At 38.1% G+C, this 22073-nt stretch overlaps 1 long non-coding RNA gene across 1 annotated transcript; it reads left to right on the top strand.

Moving 5' to 3' along the window:
* Positions 1–4414: 4414 nt before the first annotated feature.
* Positions 4415–5953, top strand: LOC112166733. Its single transcript, XR_002923391.2, has 2 exons — positions 4415–4474; positions 5266–5953. It is a non-coding gene; the product is annotated as an uncharacterized LOC112166733 (long non-coding RNA).
* The last annotated feature ends 16120 nt before the right edge of the window (positions 5954–22073 follow it).

Here is a 22073-nt window from a genome sequence, read left to right as displayed (position 1 = left end):
CAACTTTTCGAGGGGCTTAATGGGGTCTCCGTAAGTGCAAATGAGTAGCCCACCACGTTATGCTATCACCTAACCATGATAACATTAAAAGATTAGATGTCATTATTTTTGATTTCATTCCAGTTTCAAATGTTTGTATAAACTAGTATTTGAATAGTACTTGTCTGGATGTGCAAAAGAGTATTTCATTTAGTTTTGTTTTTGGGAATTATAAGGTCCCTAAATGTGGTCTATTTATTTATTTTTCCTGGTAAACTAATTAAACTCCCTTTCAAGTTGCTATATGCTAAGTTCTGATTTGTCATTGTAATTTCCATTGGATTAGATGATAGAGAACACATAGGTCAATTTGCAGAGGATTAGTAGCTTAATGGGTGCTTAATTTCTTAAAATATAGAATACAAGTCAAGCTCTTAAAGCCCCCTGCAACCATATATAAAAGTAAAACTATATGAATGTCTTCCATATCTCTCTGATTTTTCTTTTCTTCTCCACCAATTTTCTCAAAGAATTTCGAGGAAAATTAATGAGCTCTTAGTTAACATCATAATTGATTCATCACTTCAAAGAGATTTTGACTTGGTAAAGAATGAGAACTTAATTTCAAGTTGGGTTCATGTTTGCCTATAGCAAATTGCGAGCCTAGCTTGTGTTCTCTTTCTCTTCTATCATTTCTCATAATTTTTTATATGTTGGATGATGTTTTTGATTATGGGTAGTGAGTAGTTCAATTTTGAGAGTTCAGATTGTGAAGCCCTAACTCATATTGTATAAATATTGATGTTTTAATTAAAATTGATTAATTTGTGTATGCTTTAAATTCGAATTTATTGGTCCTTAAAAGTATGTTTCTAGACTTTATCACCATTTGAAATTATGTTGTGGACAATGGTGATGAATAAATTAATAAATTGACAACTTATTAGTGTTGTGGCATCTATGATTTAAGTGCATGTGGTAATCATTAACTAGCTTAATTGTAGCTAAGTGATTACACACATTTTCATGTGCGTAATATCACATTCTAATCACATAAATTAAGCTAATCCCTAGCTAATTATTATAAATGATCACTTTAATTTTATTTGTAGGAAATAAACGGAGTTATAGAGATCGAGATAATTTGTTTGCAAAAATTAGAGTAAATTAGAGTTTTCGACAATTGGCGGAGAAAAAAAAAGGAGAACAAGAAAATGGGAGTAGCTTTAGTTAAATTAATTAATTATTAATTTAATTGGATAATGATGGCAACTTAACAATTAATTAAATGGTTCTTGACCCATAGCACTAAAATGAACTAAAATTAGTCCACTTACACCACCAAGAGAATTTTGTTCACACTAACCCAAAAGCAAATGTATCTAGCCATAGAAAATTAAAATATTACAGCCTGCCACTACAGTAAATTCACTACGTGGTATGGTTTCCCATTTCAGTTTTCAAAAATTCTCTTGCTCTCAATTCTTAGATTCTCGATCTCGTTCTCTCACTCTGGCAAAAACAAGAAACTTCACCATTGCCGGCGGTTCAGAGTAAGATATCGGCTGGGTTTTACATTTCTTCGGCCTTGATCGGGATTCGCAAAAGTATGTAAAAATTCAATCTCCAATTTCAGTTTTTAGATTATGCTGTTTATGTGAAATTGAATATGCGTTTTAAATTTGTTGATGTAATGCCCCAAACTGCACCTCACAGTGCCGCGAGTCCCTAAAAAATAAACCGAAAACTTGATCTACATTCTAGAGAACCGCAAGGCATTTTATTCGAAAAACTTTTTGTAAAAACACAGCGAAAGCTTATAAATATTGTTGAGGTGAAAATCTTTGAATTACTAAACTCAATTATTAAGAATTTAGCAAAGTTTGACACAAGACTCACATCCAACAAGTTCTGGAAAACAAAGTTCAAGAAATAGAATTCAGAATAAAACTCGGAACCTGAGTTTTGAAAAAGGGTTCCCAGCTCTGTCCGTTACTATCCCGTCACCAGTGCACAGTACCTGCATCCACACTGTTGTAGGGGTGAGCTCTGTCCTTCCTGCTCATAGGGACTTTACTCCAACTAGAATTGAAAACTGACAAGTAAATAAACTTTTAGACTGGCCAATATGAGAACATGCTTAAACCAAATATCTCAAACAACGACAGACTTTTTTAAAAATATCATCTGACTCGAAAACCGAGGCATGGAACTCCAATAAGTAAGGAAGCCAAATATTACATGATGGCCGGTCCCATGGACCCACTACTCGACCTGATCTCACATAACTTTTGAAACTAGGTAAGGGTAGCGAGAGCAACCGCTACCTAGCTACACACAAGGAATCGGGTCATCATTATGATCGTGCACCGTCCGACCGGTATAGCTAACCCGCCAGAGGTTAAAAGGATCAAATCCAAGGAAGTTAGTGCCACTCTTCGCTCTCAAGCCATCAACACGTACCTCTCGAGGTTTGGTTAGTATGCATCGCATTTTAATGTGACCAAGCCATAACATGCATCATTTTATAAACGATATAACATAAGAAAATTACTAACCGAGGAGAGTCTCGAATCCCCTACCTGGATTCCGATACTTTTCCTCACTTGCTTCGAGAGTCACGAACATTCCGTTCCTCGGTAACTAGAGTCCTAAGTTCCGATATATCGATTGTTGTCCAACCAACTTTTTCTGATTTGACCATGAATTGACCGTCTTGACCAAGTTTGACTAAATCACGACTAGTTCCACTTTCCAGACTTATCATTTGAATTTGAAACATTAATGATTAATTTCAGTTTACCTCCCTGAGGTTTGGGCCTAACATCATGTTAGTCCCTGATCTAATCAACAACACTCCTATACTCTCAAGTTTGATCAACCGTGTCCAATTTTTATTGTTCCGTCCAAATTTGACGTTAACCATTGACGTGGATGTTAAAATCTGGTCACTCTCCCAAACTTAGAGGCTAATTACGGTTGCACCCGCAACTATCTCTGACAACTATCCCCACACTCTGACAAAACCCATGACAAAAAAAAATAAAAAATAAAAAATTAATTATTCTTCTCTTCCTCTGATCCTCCTCTCCTCGCATCTATCTTCGGCACCCAAAAATTCCAGACGAAGATGAAGGGGATGTTGAGGTGCCTCCGCCAACTTCTGGCTTTGAGTTTCCATACAAGGAACCCAACCCCCTGACTTCAATTCCTCGCTCGCCACCATGAGCAGTGAACACATTACACCTGATCTGATTATCTCTTGCATCACAAAAATTCAAGCCCTAACATCGATATATATCCCAATTCACCTGCAAATTAACCAAAAACCCCCAATCTGAAAACTGTAGATTCTTCCACTCTAATCAATTTCAAACCCAACAAACCTCAATTGAATGCAGACCTAGTTCTATAAAGCTTTCGTACACAAAATTGAACTGATTAAACAGTAAAATGAGATTAAAGATCCAATTCTGTTTCGATTCGAGAGTCCAAGCGAGAGAGAAGAGCTGTAGAAGCAACTTTCAATCTCAGCGGTCACTGCGACATCACCGCCGGAGCAATCTTAGTTATGTATTCCGTCCACCTTAATCTCCATCATCTCTTGCATTTTTCTAGCAGCTAAATTAGACTAATCAATGCTAATGTGATTTGTCAATGAAGGATATTGATAGGAGCGTAAAATGCGACGTTTATAATGTTTAAACCCTATATTTTGCTAAGTTATTTCCTTTATCTTGATCAATTTAACTTAGTTAGTGTTTTACAGGTAAAATGGAGTCTCAAGGTCCAAAAATGTCTAAAGGAGAGTATAAAGGGCGTGGAAGACATGTGAGAGGCATGTGATGGTAAGGGAAACCGAATTGGACACAAGTTGTGCTGTAAAAGTCAAATCCATTACAGATTCGGAAAACTGCCAGTGCAGATCAGTCAATTTCAATAGAGTGTCAAAAATCTGTCAGAGCTCAGAAAATTATGATCTTTACATGGTTGGAAAGCTATGGATGTCTAGTTTCCAGAAATTTTTACAGCTCATCGATATTTATTTTCTAGAAGAAGTTATGACTGGTTTAGTGCACTGAGGTCAAGTCTGCCGGAAATCTGTTTTGTCAAAGAAGTTCTAACTCAATTTGGTTTCTACAACCTAAAAGAGATATTTTGGGAGTTCTAAATCAAATTGATTTCTACTTGCTTGTGGAGGATTCCTATTGGTTGAAGATTCCTATTCCAAGGCTATAAATAAAGAGAGGAGGGTGACCAAAATAAAAATATATACATCTCTTCCTTCATCCAAGTTTCATCTTGCTTGTCTCTCCATTTTTCCTTTTCATTCTCCAGTCTTCTAGTTCTGCATTTTCAAGCAAAGAGGAGAAGAAGAAGAAGCCGTGAGCAATCCTAGCAGCCATCGTTCCACCTTGTGCCGTGATAATGAATCCTTGCTTTCAAGATTCAAGATCAACGTCTCAAGCTCTTCATTATCCACTCCATTCACGGTGTAATTCAATCTTTTTCCTTGTAACCTCATTTGGTTTTCTTTGTTTGGATTTGTAGAACTATGAATTCTAGTTAACAAATAATGTTAAGGGCAAAGTTTAAAGCCCGTTTATATGTTTTGAAATAAAGTTGTGATTTCTATATGTTGATTTATATGTTGCTTATGTGAGATTGCTTGATTGATTTTGGATTAAAGAAAACTTTTGCATGTTTATGTTCTTTGGTGATCAACTTAGGATATATTCATGTAATTGGAGCTAGATTTAAGTAGTGAAGGCTTTGGACAAAAGTCGAAATCAATTAAGGAGGATTGCAAATAGATGAACTTTTTCATACTAGGTTGTGCACTTTGGTTGACATCCTTTCTTTGTTCTTCATGCGTTGAATATGTTCTTGATTAGCTAGCTTTCTAGACTATGATTGCATGTTCAATAGGTTTAATTTAGGTTCTTTCACTTAGATTAAATATTGAAGGAAAGTAAAATATGGGAAATCGTTTGCTTATTAACGTTTCACATGGTCAACTTATTTCTCATGACATAAATAATCAACTATAGGAATTGTAATTGGATTTCAGTCATATGATTGTGATTTTGATCTTTGTTCCTTGCGTTCCACCCTTGTAAATGTGTTTTTACATTCTCTTTATTTTATTTTATTTCAAATCCGATTCTATAATCATAAAACCCCTTTTTTTTTTTGTTCACTTGTATATATTTTCTTTTCTTTGTTTTATTTTTGTAAATAATACTTCTTATTGTTTAATTTCTTTATTTGTTTACACAATTACAGGTGTACCCTCAATCCCCGGATAGAACGATCCCTATTTACCATATACTAACGATGACTTACAGGGTTAAATTTCGCGCTTTCTTTCTAGCATATCAGATATTTGAGATGGGAAAAGAAAACCAGAACAAGAGTTACCAGACGATGTCGTCTATGGAGATCGAGAATCCCAAGCCAAAAACCTCTAATCAGTTTGGTCGTTCTCCGATCCATTCCTTAGGGGAGAGACCGAAACGGAAAAACGAAACCGAAAAGTCCCAGAAGACGAAGACAAAGAGGCTGTGAAGCATCCAAAACTCTGTCATTGAAGCGGATGGCTTGAGTTCTCTAATCTCGATTACGACGGTGACGAATCCCAAAGAGGAAGAGAAAGGGAGTCGCTTGAGGGAGACAGAGTAGGAGGAGATGATGCATCCTGCAATGCCAAGATCGAGATTCTCGCCTTCTTTATTTCATTATTACTGAATTGACAAATTTATCCCCTCAGGTGGGCCTGATTGTAGGAGTCTGAATGTCCACGTGAACAGTTAATGACCAATTTGGACTAAGTAATAAAAATTGGACACGGCTAATCAAAATTAAGAGTATAGAGGTGTTGTTGATTAAATTGAAACTGCAGGGACTTACATAATGTTAGGCCCAAACCTTAGGAAGGTAAATAGAAATTAATCCAAACATTATTTGATTCTCATTCTCATTTGTAAATTCGTCTCATAGTAATTCCGTCAAATTACTATGAACACCAATGGTACTACTTAGACCATTTTCCTCAATGTGATTCCAAATTTCACACTTTATACTTTAATGACCAAGAGTGAAATATATAAAAGCATTTCACCTGTCTTGTTCTAAGTTTTGCTTATTCAACCAAAGTAACAGACGAAATCAATGTCATTCTCGGCAAAAAACAGATTTTAATCAAGCAATCAATTCCAGTCCATGATTTCAATACCACAATAGGTTAATCAATTCTTTCCAAATTCCTTCTTAACTCAACATAACTCTAACCACCACAATTATACTTGATAAATTGAACATATAATAGGGAAGATCGATTTCAGTTTCAACACCTTAATCACAAACAAACCCAATTCCAGAAGCTATCTGACAGGACCCGCCCCGAATTTCACCCTGAAATCCGAGGTGGCCCTGTGGGGCCCACCTTAGGGATAACTCTACCAAAAATTCGGCAGAGTCACCTCTAAAATGGACTACCCAAAAACCTGTAAAACACACAAAAACACTTCAAGCAAACCAACCTTATACTCCTGGAGCCACTCTACTCCCAATTACCAACAACTCAACTTTCATAAAACACAAAACTCAAAAATACTAATTCCAAAGGTTATCAGAGCAATACTACTATACACAGGGATATAAAAAAGAAGAGTAAAGGATCAAGCGATCCTACACTGCGGAAGTAGTGACAACTATGCCTCAAATGTCATGTACGCCCGACCTCCACTAATTCACCTGCAAACTGGGCATTAGAAACCGAAAGGCCCAGAGGAAAGTAGACGAAAAACGTTAGCGTGAGTGGACAAAAATAAACAATTTAAAAGAAAAAGGATTTCATACTTTCCCACATTTATTTCATTAAAAACCGATGCATGCAACAATTAGAAAAATACATTTAGCTTTAAATCCAAGAATTCCAAAACGATAAATCGACTAGCCTCGCTAGTCACCACATTCGAAAACTATATCGTAAAACCGAAATCTCTTTTCTCAAGAAGATAAGACCAGCCCCGCTGGCTACATTGAAAATCGGACTAGCCCCGCTAGTCAAGCAACGATAAAATATGGGGAAGAAGTTTCACTATACGAAAGAAGGGAGCCTCCCAGGCTCGGGTCGGAGTGTCCCACACTCTTGAGCATCCCCTGCTCTGCTCTTACTCACCCACAAACACATAGTAAGCAGGGAGGAGTACAAATAGGCTATCTAGCAATAAATATGACGACCCAGGTATGGTGGGTTAAAATCATACGAAAATCGAAAATCAGTAAGGCTTCCCCATAAGTCTCGCGAATAAAGAAAACACGGGTACGATTCCCAACCGTACCCGGAAATTCTCGTAGAAAGTCACATAAATCGACAGCGTGTCCCACACGCTAAAAGAATAATTAGATCATCAACAAGGCATTCCCAATGCCAAAACCGAAAGTCGATAAATAAAGCGGAAATAACTTCATCGAAATCCCATTTCGAAAATCTCTTATAAAATCTCAAATCGACGAATAGAAATATAATATAAGTAGTACAATTCCGGAAATCACCTCGGAAAAATAATTCGTCGAAATTCAACATAAATTATAAACTTGAATCCGAGCATAACAAATTAATATCCGAAATTCACAACCGGTATAAATCATAATTACTTCATGAAAATCATTATTGAAAGCAAATCCACGAGATAAATCGAAATCAAATTCCGAAATCAATTCATATGCTCGAAAAGTAATATGTTAATTAAGCATTAATTCAGGAAAACAAACGCATGCATCATTATTTAAAACAAAAGTCCACTCACAGTACTGTTGGGCGACCACGCAAACGAGTTCCTTTATTTAACCGTAGCTCGCGGCATTGCCCTGTACACAATTATATTTCCGTAAACGGCAATCCAATAAAATAATTACGAACCTAAACGAAACCTGAAAATCCCTATCTCCATTACTTCTCAAATTCAACCCAAATCTCTCCCACAACACCAATTCCTCAATTAACATATTCCTCAATGAAAACGAGGGAAATCCGACGGCCGAATTTCTAACAATTCAATCATAAAACTTCAAACTTTGGAAATTCACAAATAATTCCACACTCCTCCATAATTCACCAAACTTCACATACAAGCTCTACAACATATATACAATTTAATGGGCTAAAAACCGAAATTAAAACACTGCCCTACACGCCTCCACGCGCCACCAACAGTGGCAGCGCGTGGGCCCCACTCGCCACCGTCAACCACCTCCGATGGCCACCAAAATTTGGCAGCACCATCTACTCGACAAACCCAACCTCTTTCTCAACTACAACAAGTTCCAATTTTACCTGGAAGAGCTCCAATTTGGCCGGTGAAAAATTACCAGAAATTCCAAGAACCCTAGAAATTGAAATTGTTAATTCGACCTCTACACTACAAATTGAAATGAAAGAACTTAGGGGAAATGATCTATGTCAAAAACCGAACCTTTGATGCTCGCGCTCGGTTTAACGTGCTCTACAACTTTCATGAAGAATATTTCTCAAATTTTTACCCGAACAAAAAGTCATATTTTAGGGCCGCCTAAAAGTACTGAAATGACAGTAAAAGTGAAAGTAAATGTCGTTTACCGTCCTAATGATTAGTAAATCAGTAAATTTAAGTTCGGGACGTAACACTAACCACACAAGACAATGCTTAGGACTTCAAACTGAACCCAACTAACCTTCGAATCAAAGAAATCCAGACAAAACATCTGAGCCGCCAAGATACTTTTCCAAGGAAGAATACAGCAACCAAGAGTTTCCCTTGTTTTTCTACTATTTTCAAACTTCGCAAATTCTGTGTTTACGAGCATAACCACGTATCAATAGATAACTCACAGTACAAATCAAAACTACGAAGTTACCAAGGAATATCGAAACTGCCACCACGACAATAGCACCACGACTGTAAACTTACCCAAGATCATTAACTCGGCCTAGCGCTACAGATTTAGCTCCACCAAGAACCAATTAGTATTTAAGGGTGTTGAAGCAGAATCCAGGAACCCAAAAACAATCGGTGACGGCAACAACTTGTTAGAACCTATTGGAAGTTGGAAGATGATCCCACATTGGAGACAAGGCTCTAGAGGTGGCAAATGGGCCACAAAGCACGAGCACGGCACGGCCCAAGCCCATTAGTGGCCCGGCACGACCCGAGCATGTTAGAATAACGGGTCGGGCTGGGCCTAAGAATATTGGCCCATTGGCTCGGCCCGGCCCGAGCACAACATATTGTGGGCCGGCCCGTTACAAACACAAAATTTCATTTTAAAAAAAAACATATTAAAAAACTATATATGATGAGATTTGAATATGAGACCTTTTTATTTAAAATCTCATGAAAATTCCACCAATACTTTCTTTTATATTGTCAAAATAATGAAACAAAACATTATATCCTTGTTTTGACATAAGTATTTTTTCTAAATATTAAATATATGTTTATTAATAAAGACTAATCTGATAATAATACAACTATAGAATGAAGGAAAGAATAATAGATACTAAATCTTCATTATATTAATAAAGATTAATCTCACAATAATATACTAAAAAAACAATATATTTTGAGTTTTTTTTTTCTTTCTTATAGTGAAATATAAAAAATTATTAGAAATCTAATCTTAAAAAGCTAAGATTAAGAAAAACGTTGTAGAACTTAATTTATTTTAATTTTCTAAATAGTTAAATAAAATTAATTTTTATTTGTTCAAATTAAGATTTTAAAATCGTGCTTTATAGTGGGTAGGCACGAGCACGGCCCGGCACGATATGGGCTCGGGCCATGGGTCGGGCCGGGCTTAATGTTTAAGTAAATGGGCCGGTACGAGCCCGACACGATAATAAATGGGCCGGCCCAAGCACGGCACGAAGCACGACTAGGCCAGCTTAAAATGGGCCGAGCCGGGCCGGCCCATTTGCCACCTCTACAAGGCTCTAGTTTACACAAAGAACATATTAAATGGACAAGCTCAAAGGGAAGGCCCATTGGATGGGAGGTAAGCCCTTTTCTATTAGATATATTGTAAATATATATTTAATAATATCAAAGATAGGGCCTTGGGCCGAAATTAAAATTCCAATAATTTTTTTTTTGTTTTATAAATTCGGATAAAGACAATTTTGGGTTAAAACTGATCCAAAACGGTTGTAACTGTTCTAATCAAATTGAAATTGAACGAACAGTTGCATCTTCTTGTCCATTCTCTATAAAAATGGCGTGAATGTTCATTTCAAAATGACATCAATCAATTTCGACATCTCTTCTTTTGAAAAACACTTCAGAGAAACACAAGTGAAGTTCGCTAGGTTTCAAGGCATCCGTGCAAAGGCCTTGGAACGAGAGTTGTATCCTGCTAGGCAAACATCTACAATCAACCACAACACCAGTATGTGGACGAATTTCTGTCTTAGGACATTGAGCTGCGTACACAAGCCTCTCTCATAAGATCAAGTCAATGAATTCTAATTTTCCTATTTGTATTTATTTACATATTACTTTAAATATATATATATATATATATATATATATATATACACTTGTCCATATATATTTGTCGTAGTATTCTGTTGATTGTAAAATTTCCAGCGACTAGGATTGATCAGGGATTATCAATCCCCACATGAACTAACAGAGCTACGACGACGTCGAAGCTGGCTCAGAAACATGATCCATTAATCTTAATTGAATTGCAAAACTAATTAGACTAACGCATAGAGCACAACGAGGGGAGAAAGATTTATACCACATGCAATCCAATCGGTGGCTGAAGTAGTCGAAATTCGCTGAAACCCGCCAAGCTTTCTAGCTTCCTATCGTCCTCGTTCGTTGCCAATTGGATGATCTTCTGTCAGGGAAACGTTGGCTCCAAGGAGAGGGTTCGAACGCCGGTGGTGTCCACAAAGCTGAAGTAGCCAGAATCGAAAACTAAGGCTAGGTGGATCACCATGTTTTCGGGTCGTGCGATCGGGTCAGAAGATCTGATCGCGTCTTGATCATTCTAGAGCATCCGTCTGATCTTGCGGCTATATAGGCCTTCTCTAATCAATATTCGACGGTTGTGATCAAACGGTGGAGGATTTGCAGACCCAATTGCACCGAACTAATTTTCGTTTTTCTTTAAATAATTTTCTAAAATCCCATAACTTCAGAAAATCACAATAAATAGCTCGGATATCCGAAAAATTCCCCAAAAATTCTCACTAACTCGTTGTGTTGTGTATTTTATTATCCAACTCTTAAAGAGGAGTTCACCTTATGAAAATTTCTGAAAATATTCTCGAGCACCTTTAGTAACTGAAATCATAAATAAATAATTTATCAAACGATCTCAATTAAGCTCGATAAATTTTTCGGGGCTCATAGTTGATAGCCTAGATTTGGTTAATTGAGTTGGTAAATGAGAAGAATATGATTTGCATGTGTGAAAATCTGTAAAACCAAGGGTTTGTGTTTGAAATTTGTTATAAATTTATGTTTATTGAACGTTTTGTGTTAACTAGACAACAAAAAATTGCAAAAGTGAATGAAAATAGACATGTATTGTGAGCTTATTGTAGGTCAATAAACATTTACTGCCCCCAATATGCCCCAATAAGGGTATATTGGGGGTCAGTAAGCACATAAAGCTTAAATTTAAAAATGTTAAGTATAATTAGTGTTTATTAAGCATGAATAAACAGTGGGTGGTTAGAACTGGAGATTTTATGGGAGTTTTTACATTTTGGGGTTGTTAATGGGTAACAAAGGTTTATTGGGGGAATAAAGGTTTGTTGCCCCCCAACAACTGTTCATTGCCAATAAAAAAAGGCTTATTGCCCCCTACTAAACCTTTATTAGGGGTCAGTAGTTGAGCTGTGGGTGTACAATAATGAATTTTTCTTTTTTGGTTTATGCGCAGAATGGCAAGGACAAAGAGACTAGAAGTTGCACACTTGAGTTTTGAAGAAACTAGCGAGCAAACAAAAAGTTTAGATTGCTCTGATCAATGGACTACAGCTTCAGAACAAAAAACACTAATACAGAAGATGTTAGAATTAAAGCATGGGAAGAGGTCTCAAAGAAAGGAAGAAATAGAAACTGAAGAAAGTGAAGGCAAACAAAACAGTAATGAAGACGAAGAAACAAAAAAAAGCACAGAAGAGGAAGAAGAAGAAGAAAACATTTCAAGAGATGTAGAAGAAGAAGAAAAGGAAGAAGATGATGAGAGAGAAACAAGGAGGTTCTATGTGTAGAAAAGAAGTCAAAGGAGGAAAACAAGAGAAGAGTCTGACGAGGAAGACGATGAAAAGCCAAAGAAGAAGAAGAAGAGAAAAGCACCAATGCAAAACATAAAAGAGCAAAAGTCAAAAAAAAGGGGAAAGAAGAGGAACCAGAGTCTGCAAAGATCGACTGCAGGCAACAGAAATGCACTGTAAGTGCTTTTTGGAGACTAATAGATATACACAGCAATATAGTACCATAAGCAGCTTGGGATGTACGTGTTAAGGACCACTGTCTTTTGGGGGATGATACATAGCAGGACCCAAACCGGATTTCACCCTGAAATCCGGAATGATCCTGCGGGGCCTACCCTATAGGAAATTTTACCAAAAAATTTGGCAGAATTTCCCCCTACAGATGAGCAACCCAAATAAATAAACCTGGACAATAAAATTCAACCAACAATACAACAACTGAAACTGAAACTCAAATGTCAATTATCTTCACACTAACACAACAGAATGATGGTTATCAGAGCAATTCTACATAAATGAACAGGAATAAAGTAAAAGTAGGTGTTAATGCAGGACTGCCTCATTCATGACGTAGTCATATGTGGCATTTGGGCAATTACAATTTAGGTGGTACAAAAAACTTGCCTTGTGGAGTCCTTGCTTGAAGGCCTCTAGCGCCATTATTTTGTCAAGATCCTGGCATCTTGATGTGGCGGTCCTCCACCTTGTGACGAATGGCTTTAACGACTTATCAACACCTTGATTGATGCTGAATAGTTGTCTGGAGTTGTGGTATCCGTCTGTTATGAGGATGAATCTTGACAGAAATGCATTTGACAGAGCTGAGAATGAGTCCATGGAACCTGGTGGGCATTCGAAAAACCAACTCATTGCCTCGCCATCCAGCCAGTTTCGCTGAACAGGTGGCAAAGCGTTGATTAATCAAATCCCTTGTTACCTGTTACTTTCTTGAAGGTGTCCATGTGTACGAATGGATCTGTTGAGCCGCCAAATTGGGTGTTTTGGCATATGTGGGTCTGACAGTTTGCAAGATTTTGGCGGTAAATGGACCAGGTTGTGCTGCAAAGAGCAGATTCTGCGCTAATAGTGGAGTGCCAGCCTCAGCTCTGAGCAGCCTTTCCTCTAGTTCCAGCATTTTTTCCAATATCAAGGCGGTGGAGTCTACAGTCGGTCTGGGCATATGTTGGGTTGGTGCCACGATCTGTTGTCGTGGTGCCAGCATGTTTCCAATTCCCCTTTGTTGACCGGCACTGAATGAATTATCATATTGCGGCTGTGAATCCGCTACCTGCTCTTGTGCTATTTGTACTGGGGGTGTTGGTCCTAATCCCGCTAGTTCAGCCGGGTTTAGGGCGACACCCATTGGGATTATTGGTAGTGGTGCTGCTCTTGTCCCTATGTTTGGGCTGGGCCTTGCGCTTTGAGAGTGTTCACTTTGGCTTGGTCGCGCACTTGTTCCTAGCGCTTTTTTCAGCTCGTCAAATTTTGACAATAGCGTCGCCACTTGATTTTGAGCTTCCGCCTTCTCCTTTCGTTCCTTTTCTTGCTCTATGTTTGCGTTGTGCAAGTCTGCCAAGGCTATCTCTAACATAGCGGCCAGATCCCGGCCTTGAGCTTGATGGCTTGTGCCGGTCTGATTTTCCACGACAGATTGTGTTTGGAGTGCCTCGGGGGTGTTGAGATTCTGTCCGTCCACGTTAATTGGTGTGGTGAACAATTCACGGTTGACGGTTGGTGAGTTGGTAGGGTTGGACTGAGGGTTGGCAGCTTGATCTGCTTGGTTTCCAGTGCCCTCGCCGCTTCCGCTAGCCATGATAGGTTGAATGGGAAATAACTATTAGTTCAGTTTCCCACAGACGGCGCCAATGTTAATGCTCAGAATACAGCCGTATGGAGTCGGCTTCCGTCGGCTTCCGAAAACGTGGACAGGAGTCCAATCTTCCGATATGTGTATGTTTCTGAAACTCCCGCTAATCTGTCAAGAGAAATACAATGGCGTCAAGAGGGGAGACCGCGGTTGGCGGTCTTCGCTCCTCCGATGCTAAAGTTAAGCAATGTACTTGTATTGACAAATGTAGCGGTGAATAGCTGTTGAATGTCTATCTAATGAAGAGAGAGAAGTGGACCTTTTATAGGTGAAAGAGTGAGTTACCTCACTCTTGTTTTCGATGTGGGACTTATATACCTCAGTTTGTTGAGTTTCGGTTCTTTCTGCAGAGCCAACTTTGGGTGGCGCGTGTCGGCGGGTCGAGGCGTGTTCCGGCCTGGATTTGACTTGTCGGTGGAGGTTGTCATGCTGTGTTTCCGGGGGTTACACTATATAAGTCATTCTGACAGTGTGACATGGTCAAGTCTTGAATGCTGATTATGGCCGGCAGATGCTATGCATGTACAGTAGGTATGTAAGCTATAAAGGAGATGGAAGTTGTGGTCACTATGCCTCGACTCTTACACAAGCTTAACCTTAACTATTATGCAGATTGGGCACAAGAAACCGAAAAGCCCAGGGAAAAGCATTTTAAAAGCCATTAGAGTGAGTGGACGAAAAATAAATAATTATAAACAAAACAAAATGAACATTTAATGCTTTCCCAATTAATTTTCATATAAAAACCGAGCATGTAGAAAAATCTTGTGAAAATACTCTTAGTCCTTCTCTTTATTGAAATCTCAACAGGTTATATAAATCAACTCATTTGAAACTCGAGCGTTTCGTAGAGTATCTTCAAATCATCAGGGAAAAATCATCTCAAAACTCTTGGAAATCCTATAATCTCATAAAATACTCATAGCTTATGTAAATCAACTCAAAATACTGAAACTTATCTCATGAAAATCAGCAATGACTAGAGGGAACTGCCGACTAGTCATCTCATGCCATCTGGAGGGTACTGCTGACCAGATGACACATCGGTCGGTTCTGTCGACAGGAATCTAGGAGGCGGTAGTAAGAGGGTACTGCCGACTAACTACCTCATGCCATATGGAGGATACCCGAAGTTTTAGAAATTGGGTTTTGATTAGGCAAGATCCGACTATTGGATCGACCATATTATCGAGTCAACATAATCTATGGAATTTGAGATTGTTCCGATGAAAAGTTGTTTGTCTGATGATTATTGTTGAGAGGTTTTGATATCCTTTTATTTTCAATTTTAACTTTCGATATTCAAATTAATAGTTATAAATTATCGTATTGCTCAGGATGACATATAGATCGAGCTCAAGGAGGAATTTGTCGGACGGCCATCATAGCTGCAAATATGTGAGTGGACATTAGTTTTTAAAATTAATGAGCATGCAATATTATTTTCTAAATATTAATCTATCTTATTGATTTAAATTGATAGTAATTGAGTTGATAATTGATTTTTACAATTTACTTATAATTTATTAGGATTTCTTGATATTTTTTTTTGACGAGTTATTTATGATTTATCTGCAATGAGTTTATTTTTAGTTATGAAGGACTTTCGTAGTTTTTGCCGATATTTGAATTATCAAGACCAAAGCTATAGGTCGAGCAATTCAAGCAATTCATCCTCGCTATTGTTAAACAAAATCAATAATAATCAAACATGATTTTTATACATGCCAAGCTACATGTGCATTCATAGGGATGGCAAAAATCCCCAGCGGATTGGATACCTGCCCCTAATGGGGGGAGAATTCAAGAACAAACGGGGAATAGGGATGGGGATCCCCAATCCTCGCTATCTAAGATTGGGGATGGGGCGGGATGGTATTGTGATCCCCATCCCCAAACCCACCCTAATAATATATACATATATTTAATTTATATATATATATAAATTTAATTTTTTATAATACAAATCACAAATATATACATTTACTATTTTACTTTAATGGCTACACTTTGTGTTTTGAATTTTGCACTCATTGAATTATGATTTATGAATTTAATCATGTTTTAATTTTATTTGTTATAGATTTTGATTTTAAAAAAAGTAATATGAGAAAAAAAATTATTTTATTTATTAAATTCTTATTGGGGATTTGGGGCGGGTTTGGAGGTTTAGTCTCCAGTGGGGATGGGGATAGGGAATCCCCAACATATATATTTTTATTGGGGATTGGGGCGGGGATGGGGGTGGAGAATTACCCCGAGGATGGGGATGGTATTGTGATCCCCATCTCCAACCCGCCTCATTGCCATCCTTACTCATTCATACTCCAAGCAAGGAACCATGCAAAACTATAATTCAATCCATTGAATTAATATGGCCACGCCAAGCTAAGAAACACGATTTCCATGATAAACCAAGGCAACTAATATCATGCTACATCACGCTTTATTACAATCACGGCAGTAAAAATACCGGCCACAACAAAGCATACTATACAAAGTGATGCCTATAAATCAAATTCAAGAAATTTAGCCATACAGAGTGAAATGAATGAGCAAAGTGTTGGAGGAAGCATAAACTGTCTTATCATAAAGTCTTTAGATTTCCAGCTAAATGCCTCAGCTTCTATTACATGCTTTTTAATGAAAAGTGAGGGACGCTCTATGCAAGCCTCTCAAGCCTTGCAAATCTCAAGGTAGGTGATTGTGAAGCTACGAGTAAGAATATGTTGCTGGGGTCAGATTGGTTGATCCAAATTCGGCCTATAATTCAATAATATACAATCAAGTTTAATTGTTGGTACCAGACTAGAAGAGATCACTAGAATGGTTAAATATCAAAAGTTTCATTCTACTCTAACTAGTACCATGCTGAGGTCAAGACCGCAACTTTTTTCAAACTAAGCAAACATATAAGAGCACATAAGTTTAAAAGTAGTGGGGATTGATGACAAGCAATTTGGATGCAGTATCAAGAGTTATTCATATTCAGTCAGTTGCCAAAATTGTTAAGCATATTGGAATCCCAACAACAAACGAAATAAGCTTATTAGTGGCATTAGACTTCAGAAACAGCCAGTATGGAGTCAATTGGGGATGTTAACAGGATTTAAAAATCATGCCATGCAAAATGATGATGTTTGGCTTGAAAATCACAATGTGTTATGATATAATAAGAAGGCTAGGGAAGGGAAGACATGCTTATAGATTGTACATCTTTCAAATTCAATTGCAGCAGCAAACCAATGTTACTGAAGTAATAGGCAATCACAGCAGCAAATCAATATCAAGCAACAAGCAATCACAGCAACAAATTGATAATGTGAAAACCAAAATACACGAAACGCAGCAAATCAATCATAGTAGCAAATCAGTGTCATTGAAGTAACAAGAAATTATAGCAGCAAACTGACAATGCCGAGAACCAAAATATGCTACAACACAGCAAGGATAACTGCAACTATTGTCATCGCTAAAATAGAAGAAGGGAGAAAGACAAAGATAGTGGAGGAAGGAGATGCTTATACTGAGCAACAGAGAGTCAAACCTAGCAAGCTTCCATTCCTTTCTCTTGGGCGCATAATCTAATTAAGAAGCCTACCAGAGGCTTGATGCAATCAATCTGTTCTGCAAGGCAATAAGGAGGTCATGAACATGGTTTCTTAGACCAAAAGACTTTGAAGGAAGACGAGCTCCTTTGCCTCAAAACTGATGTACTCTTGAGAGAAAGACGTCTTCTGAAACCAAAAGATGAGAAAATCATAATGGATTTCAAGGGCCAAGACCACTTTCCTAAAAGAAAGGTGATTGGAGGTTGGACTCTTTCCTTCTACGAGTTCGATGATGACTACCATTTTCTTTTCAAGCTTAATAAGTCGTAGCTCGTATCAGGAGGATTGCAAGCCAATATATCCTTCAAGTCAATATACCGTGCAATGACTCTTTTGATTTGATTATGTAGCCTGTAACATGCTTCCACGACCTACATAATCAAGGGGCTAATTTTGATACCCAAAAATCCAGCTAAAGAGCCCAATCCATGCCTTAAGCCCAATTCATATTTCAAGGTGAATTACACCCGCAACCATCACGCCACGTTCGTGGACCCAAGCCACATTCACGCACTTAGAGCTTACAAGAATAGGTGTGGTGTGGAAGGTTACGGAAAAGTATGATGTCCATTGCGAGTTTTAGGCATGTTGTTAATTTTGGACTTAGGACCAAAATTCAAGCCAGCAGCTAGATTCTCAACATGGACAAAGTGAAGATGAGAGATAGCACAATTCAAGCCCAAAATCCCTTTGATAGGAAGGATAAAGCCAAACCCAACAAGCAAGGAACCCCAAAAGCCCAAACCCAGGTGCTTTGGAACCAAACAAAACACTAAATGCCACATATAATCCTATCCCAATAGCATAAACATAATCCCAGCAACACGAGCAGAAAATCCTGGATTGCAATTGTCACGCCCCTAATTTTGAATAACAAATTTAAATCTGAAACATGAATAATAACCAAAACAAATAACGTCCTGAATTTTTTTCTTAACCAGCGTCTCGCAAACCATAATACAAACCTCGTAGCAAACTATGTCTCGAGTCAAATATTACAATACCACCATAAATAAAAGTTACGCTCAAAAGAGTCTACAACACACCAAAATAGGCTAAGTGCTGACGTCAACCCCGCTGCTCTACTCAGCTCGCTCTCCACCCTGATTATCCTGACCTGCAGGATTATCCGCTACACCGTTTGAATAGTGTACCGGGATTGCAACAACACAAAACCGGGTAAGCTTTTTGCAAAGCTCGTGAGTAAATAAGAAATGAATGGTTGATTTAATAAATCACAATTCTTTTAATTCAAGTAAAACAATCCAACAATCCGAACACACACAACAACCCCAACAATTTAATCACCAACCCAACTCACGTGGCACAAAGTACTCACAATGCAACAACCTAGTTACCACCATGACCGTACTCCCACAACAGACTAGAGTTCTATCTAAATCGTTACTTGTCACCTTGGCCCAGGTGCAAGTATCCGATATACTTCGGTTAATACTATAACCGACGAACTTTGGGTCTCCACCCAAATCATACTCACAACAATACCAATTATCATAATAATATGGCAGATAAATCCTTCATTCAAGTATAAAAACGAAATCATCAAAAAAACCACATATTTCAATGTCACACCATTCCGTATAAAATCACGTAAATATATATATATATATATACACGTAATCATCCACTCAGGAATGACCACTAATACCAACTATAGTTCACACGTAGTAAAACCAAGAAATTCATTTTCCTATATACTTTAAATTTCATTTTCTTAAAACCATTTTCTCACACATAACAAATAATTGTGCAATAAGGAAATTCGGTTCGTAAATGAACCATGTGAGATTTACTCACCTCCAATCCCGCTGCGTCTTCTCAACAACTTAAAATACGGTTTCCAATCGTCCACCAACTCAAACCGTCAATCACCTAACCAAATACGATAATTAACTTAGCGTACAATTCAAGAACGCACTTATATGAAGATCCAACGGTCGGATATTCACCCGTGACCACACAAAGTCTTCAGGACAGTCCTACGATCATTATATCAAAACTGTAAGTCTATCGGACGGTCCGAATCTTCACAGATTACAAATCGAACGATAGAAATCGAACGAAATCGTAAAATTCATAACTAAATCATACGATATCCAAAATTCACATGCTATATATTGAAATGATTGTATGAACACGTAGAACATAAAAATGGGCAGAAACTGCCCTTGGGATCCCCGGAGGTGGCCGGAAAAGGCCGCCGGAGTTAGCGACAGATCCGCCGCCGACCACCGCCTATGGTGTCGGGGCCGAGCTTTTCCTCTTCGTTTAATTATTTTGAGCAACTTTCACAACTAGCTCGAAGTCAGAAAATGAACGTAAGTGATCGAAAATACCTCAAACAGTCCGGTTTGGTCAGAAAATTTGTAGAAAACGGCGAAGCCTCCGACGAGCGTGAAATCGATCTCCCCAGGTCCGGGCCTTCTTGGTGCTTGTTCAGAAAGTTTAGACGAGTCTAATGAGCCAGGAATATCGAGTTTTGGTGGCCGGTAGCTCGAGATATTCACTTCGCACTCAAAATGGCCGGAAATGGAAACAAGCTTCCTGACGCCACTACAAGCCGTGCCACGGCGCAAGGCTGCCACTGGCAGCTGCGAAAGCTCAAGAAGAAGCCGTGGGAGGTGGTTTGGTGTGGTTTGGTGGCCGGAGGAGGGAGAACGGAGTCGGAGACTCCTTTCTCTGTTTTCGGCTCGGGCTCGGGAGGGAGAGAGAGAAGAAAACGGTGCGGTTGCCAAAAATGGAAACGCTAGCTATTTTTGGAAATTTCCAAAAATAGCTAGGTATAAAATGGAAATTTTTCCAAACCCGATAACTTCTTCGTACGAACTCTGATTCTTGCGTTCCGCATATGCACGAACTCGTATCGATGAGCTCTGCAACTTTCGTGAAGTAAGTTTTCCCAAATTCTGTACGTACAAAAAGTCAATTTTAGTGAACCCCCCCCCCCCCCAAAAAAAAATAACGTTTGTGTCGAAAATAAACTCATTCGAAACCAAATTTCTCATACAACAACATACGAATCATGCCCCAAATTCATATATCATATACTTGAACAAATATCAAATTACGAAATATTTAACTGAGAATTTCGGGTGTTCACAGCAATCCCAACAGCAGATTTCAACAGCGAAAATCTTGGAATGGTAATCCCAGTAGTAGGATTTCTGTGATTACAAACACAGCTACACGCCAAAGGCAAGGTAGCAAGCTTAATGCTACATCACACATCAACTCTCCTATAAATTGAGATTTCTTACTATTGTAAAAGTCATTCAGAAACAACCCCAAAGAAATCCATACGCAAAGCAAACCCAAGCTATTCCCATACTCACCGAGAAACCCATTCAGAACCAACCTCGAAACATATGTGAAAACCCAGAAACAAAACCAAGCAATTCCCCCAACATGTATCCCAAAAACCCACTTCGAATTCAAAAACCCATTAACTATAATTTGAAACCAAGCTTTCCTAGCTGCTGTAAATCTCTCATCTTTACTATAAATCATGCTTTTTTAGCTCCCACGACACATGCATCTTGCCAAGCCTCTTTCAGAATGTTCAATTCACTGCTAGTGAATATACAAGGAGCTACCGGGAAGAAAAACAGCAACATTCTTCTTAGGACTCATTGTCCTTCAAGGTCTGCTCGGCCTAGTTGCTGCTTACTCAGACGAAGGGGTAAAATCTTAGGTCCTTACCCATGAATTCCCATTGTCGTACAACTCCAATCAAAAGACCCCCTCACAAAATTCAAAATGACTGACACATTAGGTCAGTTTCAACCATGGTTTCAAGTATCAAAATGAGATTGCCATGGTATAAACCACCACTCCAACAACAACAAATGAGGGTCTCATAATAAGACTAGTGCTAAAAGAGGTCTCAAACCAATAACTAGTCCTCTAAAATGTCTCAAATTGAAACCTGGGTCACACATGAGTTTCAGGTTAAGAAATTAAGAAACTAAACAGATTATCTTGAATCTAACGGTCCAAGAAATTCGTAAAATTAAATCAACACTTAATATTAAAGTGTACAACCTTTTAACTAACAAATGGTCGGAAAAAACTTTTGAAAAAAAAAAAATCAGAAATTTATTTAAAATATCAATTAATATTATAGTTAAATTTGTCAAAAAAAAACTAATAATAAGACATCACTATAGTTGGAGTTTTCCATTTTTACATATTCTGAAAACTAAACATCGCCTTATCATTTCATTTCCGAGCGTTCACCAATTACCGCCAATTGCTTCCAGACTCCCCGCGAAAATGGCAACTCTCCATTTACACAACCTCCTGCCCAATCCGACGTCGT

Source organism: Rosa chinensis, chromosome 5 (genome assembly GCF_002994745.2).
Source record: "Rosa chinensis cultivar Old Blush chromosome 5, RchiOBHm-V2, whole genome shotgun sequence".
In the NCBI taxonomy this organism is placed as follows: domain Eukaryota; kingdom Viridiplantae; phylum Streptophyta; class Magnoliopsida; order Rosales; family Rosaceae; genus Rosa; species Rosa chinensis.
Note: the sequence above shows the minus strand (reverse complement) of the source record. Positions and strands in the feature narration are given on the sequence as shown.